General features: G+C 36.0%; 1 pseudogene; it reads left to right on the top strand.

Moving 5' to 3' along the window:
- Nucleotides 1–4,080: 4,080 nt before the first annotated feature.
- Nucleotides 4,081–7,518, top strand: LOC116866793 (annotated as a pseudogene).
- The last annotated feature ends 4,547 nt before the right edge of the window (nt 7,519–12,065 follow it).

Genomic DNA, 12,065 nt, shown 5'->3' on the forward strand with positions numbered 1-12,065 from the left:
TTCCTGCAAATGCCATTGACATTTTGGGGAGAGTAGAGAACACAAACTTGGAGTCATGTTGCAAGTGTTTTTAACATCATTCTACGCAGAGCTTGGTCACTTAGCATTCTCTGGAAGTAATTGCATTACCTGGGGAGAGAGTGTGGAGGAAGAAGACAAATGTGCAGAGGGCGGAACTTTGAAAAGTAGACGGAAGGCAGAAGAAAATAACCCATTTTGGACTGACTGAGAAGGAACAATTTGCAGGGTAGAAGGGAAACCAAGAGATAGTTTAGCTAAACTAGCTTCCATTAAAAGCTCCATGGAACAAGAGTTGCCTATTCAGCCCCCAGCTTTTCTGGCCCTCCCAGTCCAGGTACCAGGCATGTGAATGAAAATTCTGTCTTGTGCTTTCCTGGGCTCATGTGATAGCTCTGATCCATGAGTTCATCAAGAACACGACATCCTTGTCTCACTGCCTTACTCTTCTAGGATACTGCCTTCATCATCATCATTCAAGGTGGTGGTATGATGTTCCTGGCAAGCAGATGGAAGAAGGAAGGAAGAAGAAATAAGGAACATGTGTCAGCTGTTTTTTAAGATAGGTTCCTACAAACTTATGGTAGGTTCCTATACAAAAATTATAATTATGTCTCATTAGTCAGAACTTCTTCACATGGCCATATATACCTATAAGAAGACTGAGAAATGTAATATTTATTCAGAGAAACCATGTATCCCATAAAAATTCAATTATTATTATTATTATTTTTTAAAGATTTTATTTATTTATTTGACAGATAGAGAGAGATCACAAGTAGGCAGAGCAGCAGGAAGAGAGAGAGAGGAAGCAGGCTCCCCACTGAGCAGAGAGCCCGATGTGGGACTCGATCCCAGGACCCTGAGACCATGACCTGAGCCGAAGGCAGAGGTTTAACCCACTGAGCCACCCAGGTGCCCCCAAAATTCAATTATTATTAAAGATAGACAGCAATGGTTTCTCTTATATTGGGGAAAACAGGATTTCCTTGACTATTTAAGTTCAAATACTCTTAGAAAAGAGTGAGGCTATAAGGGAATTTTAGCAGTTTGTAGATCAAAAATTAAAACACACACACACACACACACACACACATACACAATCACATCATTATCCCAAATCATAAGAATATTTGTTGCCCATCTATCTTACTATAAAACTTCCTAATATTTCCAGATGTTTCTCTCCCTAAATATATCTGAAGTTCTCCAGGGGAGTACATAATGTTCACGAAACATTTCCTACCATTTCTGTCATGCTGCTTCCTTCTGAGTGAATAGAAACTGATGCCCTCCTAGAGGGCAGACACCATATTGACCACTGTTTCTGAAACCTCCATGTCACCATTAGTAGCTAAAAATCTACTACTGATGGCTCTGTATTCCTTCCTGCCTTGGATTTGATTTGTCCTGGAAACAATAGCTCCATGAGTGGCAAAATCTTTTTCAATTCAGAGCAGTTCACTCTGCCATGACCCATAAAGTACACTCATATTACCAAAATTAATTGTGCTAGTAGTAATTGAATTTTCAGTGGTCTATGTGGGGAGAACTAGAACTTTCAGCTCACCCATAGCTTTGATAAAGAGACATACTCCTGCTTTCAAAATCCTTCTATCTTCTATGCTATGCTATCCCCAGGTGTCTTATTGCTCTTAGTTGGATTCCAGGTCCTTGCCAGTTCACTGATTTATTTTAATATCTTTACATGTCAATGGAGAGGGGTCATGGACTCATATTCATTTTTCCCTTTTCTCATAAGTCTTATTTGTTAGGTATTCATTTGTTTTCACAAATAATTGCAAAGAAGAAGATAGGCTGCTAACCTGACAGCAACCAATGATGAAATGAATGCATCTGGGTATACTGGGAAAGGCATGATAGAACTCCATAGGTAACCAGAGTTTAAGTCCCACGCCCATTCTGTGTCCTATGACACTAATCATAGAGAGAAGAGTTAACACTAGTTAGAGCAAGGGTCTAAGAAAGAGCAGTGTGGCCAGGGAAGGAAAGGTCTGTGACAGGGGTGAGTTGTGATGGATGCAGACAATGGACTGGAGAAACATCTCTTTTGTTTGGTTTATGCATCATGAGGAAAGGGATGGCATTTAGGAATGGGAGCAGGGTCATCAGAAATTAGAAATTAGAAATACGGGTGACAGAAATATTGGGAGGGCTCCTGAGTTTGATTCCCTTTTTTGTTTCCTCAAGGCCAGTAATATATAAGCATTTTGAAACTATTCTCCAAAGTGCTTTTAATGATTACAATTCATAATTATTCCAACTTTAATATTAATTCTAAAGAAATGACAGTTTTCTTGTGCTTTAAAAAACTATGCTATGAACTAATTTTGAATATATTAGCTTTATTCTGGAGTGATATTAGAAATTCTCCCACCTTCAAATATTTTCTTTTATCAGTGTCCATTGTGTATGTCTTGAGTCTTTAGAATTTTAACCTTTTAATAGGGGTTAATAGCAGAGAAGTTAATTACATTGCATTATGGAATAAAGGCATTGAACATGATTTCATTACTACTTCCACACATGGTGGAATGATAAACAACAGAACCTACATCTTATTTTGTGGATAGAGAAGAAGGAAGAGGAGAGTATTAGCAGAACAAGGTATCAAAAACCATTATGGACAACTGGTGATTGCTAGCATGATCACTACAACTGGGGGAGGGTTTCTCAACAGGAACTCAAAGTACAACAATAGGAAATCCAATATTCCCTGAGATGATATGTCTCAGTACAAGCAGGCAGCCCTGGCAGAAGTGGCTCCAAGAAGGGGAACAAAGGATGTAGGTATAAGAACTAGAGTTCTGAGATGGATTCGTAAGGGCAAGGCACTAGGGGGTCCTTGAAGGATACTATAGGAGAGACTTAAGTATACAGAATAAAGTAAGAAGGATAACATCAGGGCTTGAAAGAACCATGAGTTGAATTCATGGGAGTCATCATCAAGTACAGGGAATTGGAGCTCATTCCAATTCCTGAACCTGGGAGATTCCATTTTGCTTGACTGGAATTACTCTATATTCACAGCTACTTAACCATAAGCACCCTCAGACTTAAAACTGACAACACATTCTCCAGCATCTCTTCCCTCACTATGCGATTGTACAACTGCGCTGAAAAAAGACTAATGAATATACTATACTATAAGTATTTGATTGTAAAACCATGCTAAATACATCATACCTATTGCCTTATTTAATTCTTAACTCTCTTAAAAGTATTTACATATTAGGAAACTGAAAGAGAGGAATTGGGATTTGGGTCATCTTTCTGAAGGCTCTTAGCACTTGAAGTTTTTATATATAAAAGAACTATGTGCCCTGCCCCCCCCCAAAGTAGGGCAGTTTTTTACCCTACCTCCCTTATAATCATTCACTTAATGAATTGTTTGACATTTGACATTTTTGAGACCTCCTTCCTTTTATCTTGATTATAGCTCATTAATAATTTACAGAAGGAAGTTCCCTAGTACAGCTGTGCTTTTGGACATCTCCTGTGGGAGATGATACAACACTACAGATAATTATATAGCCTTCAGCTTCCCATAGATCTTGTCTTAAATCAAATTTTTCATTATATCAGGTGTATGTCCTCAGGAAAGCCACTCATCTTCTCTAAGCCATTTTCCTCAAATAGGCATTTTCATAAAATAGAGATAATAAATAAAATAGAGTTATTTTGAGGATTAAATGAGATCGTGTGTATAAGGAGACATGATCCCTGCTTCATGAAGCTTAAAGTCTAGTATGGGTACATAAACAGACAATCCAATAAAACCAAAACAAAAATGAAAACTACCTGTAAGAAATATTTTAACAATCCAAATAAAACTATGTTTAACATTGAAAAGAAAATTAACAAATTATAATGTTTTATAAAAAAATAACAATTTTATTTGAGGCATAAAGGTGGCAAGGTATATGATTTCGATTTTACTCATACTTTATCTTAAACATTGGGAAGTTCTTGAAGACTTAAGAAAAAGGAACATCATGAGATTTTCATTTTAATATGGTCATTTGGGCTGCCATGTAGAGAATGGATGGAGGAGGGAGGAGGGCAAAAAAGGACGAGTGCTGGGAGGCCAGGTTAGCAATCAGAATGATAAGAGGATATAAATGGATTTAAGTAATATTTTGGAAGTCAAATTAACAAGACTTTATAATGGACTAAATACAGGAGTCAAGGAGAAGTGGTAAGGTATCAAAGACAATTCTCAGATTTCTGGCTTTAGCAGTATAGAGATTGAGAAATCTAGAGATGGAGCAAATTTAGTATGGGAGAAGGATGATCAAGAGATCAGTTTTGGAGAGGCTACATTTCAGGAACATTTGAGCTATTTAAGCAGATGTATAGAATAGTCAGGAGGCCCTCATGTCTGAGGTCTGTACTGGGCAAGTACATTCAGGAAGCACTAAATCTGTATGATTTCATAGCTATGGCAAAGCATGAGATCATTGGAGAAGTGTGTAGAGAAAAGGGTTGAAAAATTAGCCATAAATATACCCAATATTTGAAGGTAGAGGAGCTATTAAAAGAATAAAAAGATCTTGAGAGTGACAAAAATAGAAAATGAACATTTATTGTCTGTATGGCACAATTTTATACTTCAATAGAAATTTTAATTTTCTACTTTTTCTTATCTAGTAGCATTATTTTTCTAATGAGATGAACATTTCTAGGTAGAGATTATGATTCTTCCTCCTTTCGTGCTTTATATTGCAAGAGTCCAAGAAATATTTTTGATTGAGATGATAAAATAAAGATTCTAACTTAGAACACTGAAAGTCATCTTTCCTTACATATCAAATGCTTACGGTCTTTAATGGACCATTAAAAAGGTTTTAACTCATCTCTTTGCATAAGCGAGAAGGAAACTTTTCATAGCAAAACCATTTTATTCCTTGTCTACTTAAATCAGATATCTTATTTGTTAGTCGATTAGGGCCATTCAATTGCAATAAAGACTCTAAATCAGAGGTTGACAAAATAGGCAAGTATCTGATTATGTTTCTGGACTTATTCAATGGCTAATCAAAACTATAATCTTTACTTGATTACATGTAAGAAGGGTAACACTTCAGTTTTGTATCAGTTAATCATGAAACCAAAAAAATCTGTTAAAATACTTCATAGCCTTTATACCACCTACCCACAGGTACAGTAATTATTGAAAGGCAAAGAGAAGAGTGGGGAGAAAGATTATTTCTAAGAGAATTTTAGTTTTAATACTTACTTAAATTATGGCTGCATGATTGTCAAGAGAGATCTACAGAGTAAATGAAAGAGTTTTGGTGGAAGATGGCACTTAAGTTCAAAAGTAAGAAATATAGGTAGTTGTGTTTATCATCTGACTGTGGTGATGCTCTGATTTTCCATGTACTTAATTGGGGAACTGGACATTCATTGGATGAGACTTTTGACCAAACAAAAACAAAAACAGTGCTCACCCCCCAAAAAAACACCAGCAAATCTTGTTCTTTGGGTAACAGCTGTTGTATTGCTTTGGGTGGATTCATGTAAGTATTTATGTATGTATGTATGTATTTGAAAGAAAGAAAGAGCATGAGAGGGGGAGGGGTAGAGGCAGAGGTACAGAGAGAAATTCCAGCAGATTCCAGCTGAGAGCTGAGCCACCCTGAGATCATGACCTGAGCTCATATCAATGCTTGACCAACTGAGCCACCCAGGTGCCTCTTTATTGGAGGTCTTTGAACGGTGCATGTATAGCTTCCAAAAAATTTGTATGTATATATTCATTCTTTCATTCAGTCAACAGATATTTATTGAAGATTTATAAGTATTGATATATGCATAAGTACATATGTATATACACATCATGCCATGTATTATATATGACACAAATATATGTGTATATGCAATGTATTATGTACATTGTATGTACATATATGTGCATGTAATATATTATAATTATAGGATACATGTGTGTGCATTCATAAACACATATGTTCCCTAAGATAACCAGAAACTACTAAAAATGATTTTCAGTTATTTAGATTACCTGCACACCAAAAACTTTTTAGGGAGACAGTTTAAATAGTTTTTTCTCTATTTTATTTTTTTTCAATCTTATCATTTATTTACTTATTTTTCTTTCTCCAGATTTTTATTTAAGTTCCAGTTAGTTAAGTATACAGTGTAATGTTAGTTTCAGATGTAGAATTTAGTGATTCATCACTTACGAAATTACCTCCATCCTTTTTTCCCCATCTTTCCTTTCATTTCCAAATTTCTGAGTGATACAAGATATAATAGACACTAGTGTCTAACTAACTTACAGAATATGCCTTATTTTTCATTTTAAATATGATTTTTAAAAAAATATTTGCTGTAATAGGCATATCATAGTGGTTCTGGATCCAGAATATCTGAGTACAACTTCCTAGCTGACGAATTTGAACAAGTTTTTCTGAGTCTTTGTGACTCAGTCTCCTTATCTGCAAGATAGAGATAATAATAGTGCTGATTCTGAAGGGTTGTGAAGACTAATGAGTCTTTTTTTTAGTGCTACCCAGGGAGGGGTCCTATGGCGTTGTTGCATTGTTTTGAGTTCCCGTTGTAACTTAAAGGGAAACTTTCACAATATCTGGAGCCCTTGATGTCCTGCAAATGAAGGAGGAGGGTGTCCTCAAATGTCTTGCAGCAGGAATCCCCTTAGGTGGCACCAAACTTGACTTCCAAACAGAAGTGTACATTTACAAAAGGAAAAGTAATGGCATCTACACCATATATCTGAAGAGAACCAGGGAGAGGCTTCTGTTGGCAGCTCCTACAGTTGTTACACTTAAAACCCAGCTGACGTTAGTGTCATATCATCCAAGAATTCTGGCCAGCGAGCTGTGCTGAAATTTGCTGCTGCTACTGGAGCCACTCCTATTGTTGACAGCATTATTCCTGGTACCTTTACTAACCAGATCCTGACAGCCTTCCTGGAAATGGGACTCGGGTGGTTCCTGATCCCAGAGCTGACCACCAGCCTCTCACAGAGGTGGTCCTATGTTAACCTGTCTAGCACTGCTGTTTAACAGACTTTCCTCTGTGCTATGTGGACATTGTTATCTCTTGTAACAAGGGAGCTACCTCAGTAGGTCTGATGTGGTGTCCCAGAAGTTCTACACATGTGTGGCACCATTTCCTGTGAAAAACCATGGGAGGTCAGGCCTGATCTCTACTTCTACAGAGATCCTAAAGAAATTGAAAAAGAAGAGCAGGCTTCTGCTGAAAAACCTGTGACCAGGGAGGAATGTCAGGGTGAAATGGAGGGCTCCAGCTCCTGAGTTCACTACTACTCAACCTGAAGTCACAGATTGGTCTGAAGGTATGCACGTGCCCTTGGTGCCTAGTCAGCAGTTCCTTACTGAAGACTGGAACGCCCAGCTGGCCCCTGAAGACTGGTCTGCATCTCCCACTGCTCAGACCACTGAATGGGTAGAAACAAGGACTGAGTGGTTTTAAGCTGCTCTTCTACAAATGCAAACAAAATGGAAATAAGGTTGGCAGAAAATGAACAGTGTCTAAAAACAAAACAAACAACAACAAAACACATATAAAGTGACTAGAACAGAAACTAAGGGCTCAGTGCATCAATACATGTTAGCTATTGCTATTTTCCTTCTAATCTCATTTGTTGAAGATCTTTTTTGGTGTCATTTTAAAATATGTAATATGAGTTCAAATTTCATAATTGCTCTCGTAAATCTCTGCTTCCTTTTTACCTGGTCTGCATTTTTGTCTTTGGAAAAATTCTGCCTTAAAAGAGCCAGTTTTCCTACTTATAAATTCACCTAATTACCACTTTGCCTAAAATAAAGCCCCCTTGGGAGTTTTTATATTCATTTAATAGATCTTCATTTTTGCCATATTTTAAATTATATACAGTCCTTTAAATTAATGTACCTAAATATTTACTATGACAAATAGCTGTGACCAAAAAAAAAAAAAGTCACATTTATAGCATTTTGTGCTTTAGGAGACCGTTTTATATCCCTTCAGTGATTCTTCCTATTTTTGTCCCTTTTCATGACTTAAAAACTCTTTTTCCTAAAAAAGCATTGCATTAATATAGCACATTTCTAATACTATTATGTGAACTATTTCATATAAATTATATAGTTTCCAAGATGTTTGAGTTATATAATTTATGATACAGCTTTTACAAAATAATAGACAAAATGGAGTATTACAACTCTCTTTGAAGCACTAGTGCAATTTAGTCTATAAATCTGGGCATAAATACTCTTTCTAAATTATTGCACATTATAATCCAGTATTATTTTATGAATTAGGTATTTTTTTAAAAATCTGAGTTTAATGAAATTGTAATCTATTTCTCACTTCTTTGATAATATCTTTGATTAATGTCAATTTCTCACTAAACAGAAGCACCTATTTGGTTGATTTATAAGAATTTAATGTATACACCAGACATAGAGAACATAGAAATTAGCATTAATTTGCAAAAACTAATCATAGAAGATAAAATATGAAATATGTTTTATAAAACTGTCAGATTTGATAAGCACTTGTTATTGGAAACAGACTTTTGAGATGAGTTTCTTGGAAAACTGAAAAAAATTCAGTTTTCAATATTGAATAAAATATTAAAATATGCCACACAAGAATATACAAAATGCCATCATTAATGTAATGCTGCAAAAGTAATGACTTTGTATATTTGTAGTAAGTATTCATATTGGAAGTTATGTATGTATATAGTATAAAAATATACTATAACATTTCCTCAGATAACATAAAAATGACAAGAAAAATCCTGGTCTCCAAAATGACCACAAAAAAGACACTAAATTTAAGAAGAGCTCTGTGTTAGACAATGAGATGTAGTTTAGCTTTTAAAACAGTTTATTTTGAAGGCTATGCTTAGAAATAGGCTTTCTCAAAACCAAATATTCAAAGACTGTTTTATTGAAATTTGTTTGTGACCAATTCCAGTATTCATTAGAAGGTGAGCTCCTTGAAGTTAGGATTTTTGTCTGTTTGGTGCGATATTTCTCCAGCACCTAGAAGAGTGTCTGAAGCACAACAGGGGTTCATAGACATTTATTGAATGAATGAATACATGAAGTTATTAATAATCATGTTGACATTTTTCCAGGACAAACTTATTGGAGCAAAATTAAATGTAATAGAACTTTGGAATCTCGACAGTGCTGTGGTCTGAATATCAACGTTGATCCAAAAAAATGCATAAGGAAAACTTTGATCCTGTCCTTCATTAATCCCTGAGCAGATGCAGGATATATTCCAGTTAGGTATATGTCCTTGTAAGGTGAGATTTTTATGAAAATGCTGTCTTATAAAACCCTACCTCTACTGTTAAGGAATAGGGGCTAGTTTTTAACTAACAACACAAAAGAGCAGAAGTCCAGAGGCTAGAGAGCAAACTCATTGCCCCTTATAGCGGTCAAAGTCTAAATGAGAGAATTAACCTTTAAAGAAGATTTATCATACTTTAAGCATCCATTCTTACTTCCACACAGTCTTAAACCTATTCCTTTATTAATTATGCCAGCATAGAGCTAACCCCTATAACTGTGAACTAGCTTCACCTCTTTGGTAGAATTGGGCTTTATCATGATAATAAAGCTTATATCTAAGAGTACTTCAAGAAATGGCCCTAAAATATTCTAACTGTGTTTTTGGTATGTTTGTTATTGATAAGTATTTTATTATATTTTATGAGAGGATTTTGTTTCAGTTTTCATGTCAGGACTAGCTGCTTTTATCTAATGGACCCTATAAATTGTTTGATGGATCAGCTGCCATGATTGCATTTTTATGTTCTCTGTTAGCTTGGAGATAAACTCTTAGGCCACTTATTGCAATGCAATTGTTTTGATCTCAGTGTATATTCTGTGTGTGTGTGTGTGTGTGTGTGTGTGTGTGTGTGTGTGTGGTTTTGGCATTAGCTTTACCACCAGCAGCATTTTATGTCTTATCTTTATTTTGCTTTCTTCTTTCTTAAACACATTAAATTATATTATTTTAATAAAATATACCTGTCCTTACAAAGAAAATTTAATCAATTTTAAATAAGGTGGGATTATCAATTATAGATTAATCAATAAAAACAAACAATTTTATTTTACAAATTAGGAAGGAAGTAAATTAAGAGAAATGATTGGGTTATAAAGTCTTTGCAATTGGCAAGATGATTTCATCATTATTAAAAAGTACCAAATACCCTATGAAGACTAGCCCTTCAAAATATAATATACTATGGGGAGAGAACTTTAAAATACCCCTTTATTTTTTTTATTTGCAGTTGAAACCTATTCTGATAATGAAGGTGAGTGTGGAGAGGAAGGAAAGGCAATGCCAAAGAAATAAATGAATAAATAGATGGATAGCATCAATATAAGAAAGAGATAAAGATCTTTGAGGACTTTTAGCTGCCCACTATGTGATCCTCAGTGCATTCTGAGATCTTGGATATCCCCAGGGAATAAGTGATGTCAGAATCAGGCATCCTGAGGAACACTTTCCAGGTTGGTGGGGAAGATGTGGTTTTTTACTTTTAATATTTTATTTATTTATTTATTCATTTTTGGTTTTTTGAATTTAATTTTATTTTTTCAGTGTTCCAAGATTCATTATTTATGCACCATACCCAGTGCTCCATGCAATATGTGTCCTTCTTAATATCTATCACCGGGCCTTCCCAACCCTCTCACCTGCTCCTCTCCAAAACCCTGTTTGTTTCTCAGAGTCCACAGTCTCTCATGGTTCGTCTCCCGCTCCGATTTCCAACTCACTTCTCCTCTCCATCTCCCCACGTCCTCCATGTTATTCCTTATGCTCCACAAGTAAGTGAAACCATATGATAATTAACTATCTCTGCTTGACTTACTTCACTCAGCATAATCTCCTCCAGTCTCGTTCATGTTGATACAAATTTGGGTATTTATCCTTCCTGATGAATGCATAACACTCCATTGTATATATGGACCATATCTTCTTTTCCCATTCATCTTTTCAAGGGCATCTTGGCTCTTTCCACAGTTTGGCAGCTATGGCCATTGCTGCTATGAATATTGGGGTACAGATGGCCCTTCTGTTCACTACATCTGTATCTTTGGGGTAAATACCCAGTAGTTCAATTGCAGGGTCATAGGGAACCTCTATTTTTAATTTCTTAAGGGATCTCCACACTGTTTTCCAAAGTGGCGGCACCAACTTGCATTCCCACCAACAGTGTAAGAGGGTTCCTCTTTCTCCATATCCTTTCCAACACTTGTTGTTTACTGTCTTATTAATTTTGGCCATTCTAACTGTTGTAAGGTGGGAACCACTTAATGTGGTTTTGATTTGAATCTTCCTGATGGCTAATGATGATGAACATTTTTTTCATGTGTCTGTTAGCCATTTGTATGTTTTCTTTGGAGAAGTGTCTGTCCATGTCTTCTACCCATTTTTGACATGATTATCTGTTTTGTGTGTGTTGAATTTGAGGAGTTCTTTATAGATCTTGGATATCAGCCCTTTGTCTGTTATGTCATTTGTGAATATCTTCTCCCAATCTGTGGGTTGCCTCTTTGTTTTGTTGACTGTTTCCTTTGCTGTGCAGAAGCTTTTGATCTTGATGAAGTCCCAAAACTTCATTTTCACTTTTGTTTCCCTTGTCTATTTATTTATTTAGAGCATGAGTGGAGGAAGAGGCAGAAAGAGAAGGAGAGAGGGAATCTCAAGCAGATTCCCCACTGAGCTTGAAGCCCTATACAGGACTGGATCTCATGATCCTGAGGTCATCACCACCTGAGCCAAAATCAAGAATCTGACAGTTGACCGACTGAACCACCCAGGCATCCTGGGTAGGTGTTATTGAAAAGATTTGTCACAGCTACTAATGTCTGAATCTCTCTTCTGTCTCTGATCATGTGTCATCACACTAGACTTCAGGTTTCTGAATTCTCACTTAGGTAACTCTCTTGGTCATGTCAGGAACCCTACATTCTCCCTTAATTAACTGCCCAAATGCCACCTCC

Source organism: Lontra canadensis, unplaced genomic scaffold, assembly GCF_010015895.1.
Source record: "Lontra canadensis isolate GAN:19392208 unplaced genomic scaffold, GSC_riverotter_1.0 scaffold11, whole genome shotgun sequence".
NCBI lineage: Eukaryota > Metazoa > Chordata > Mammalia > Carnivora > Mustelidae > Lontra > Lontra canadensis.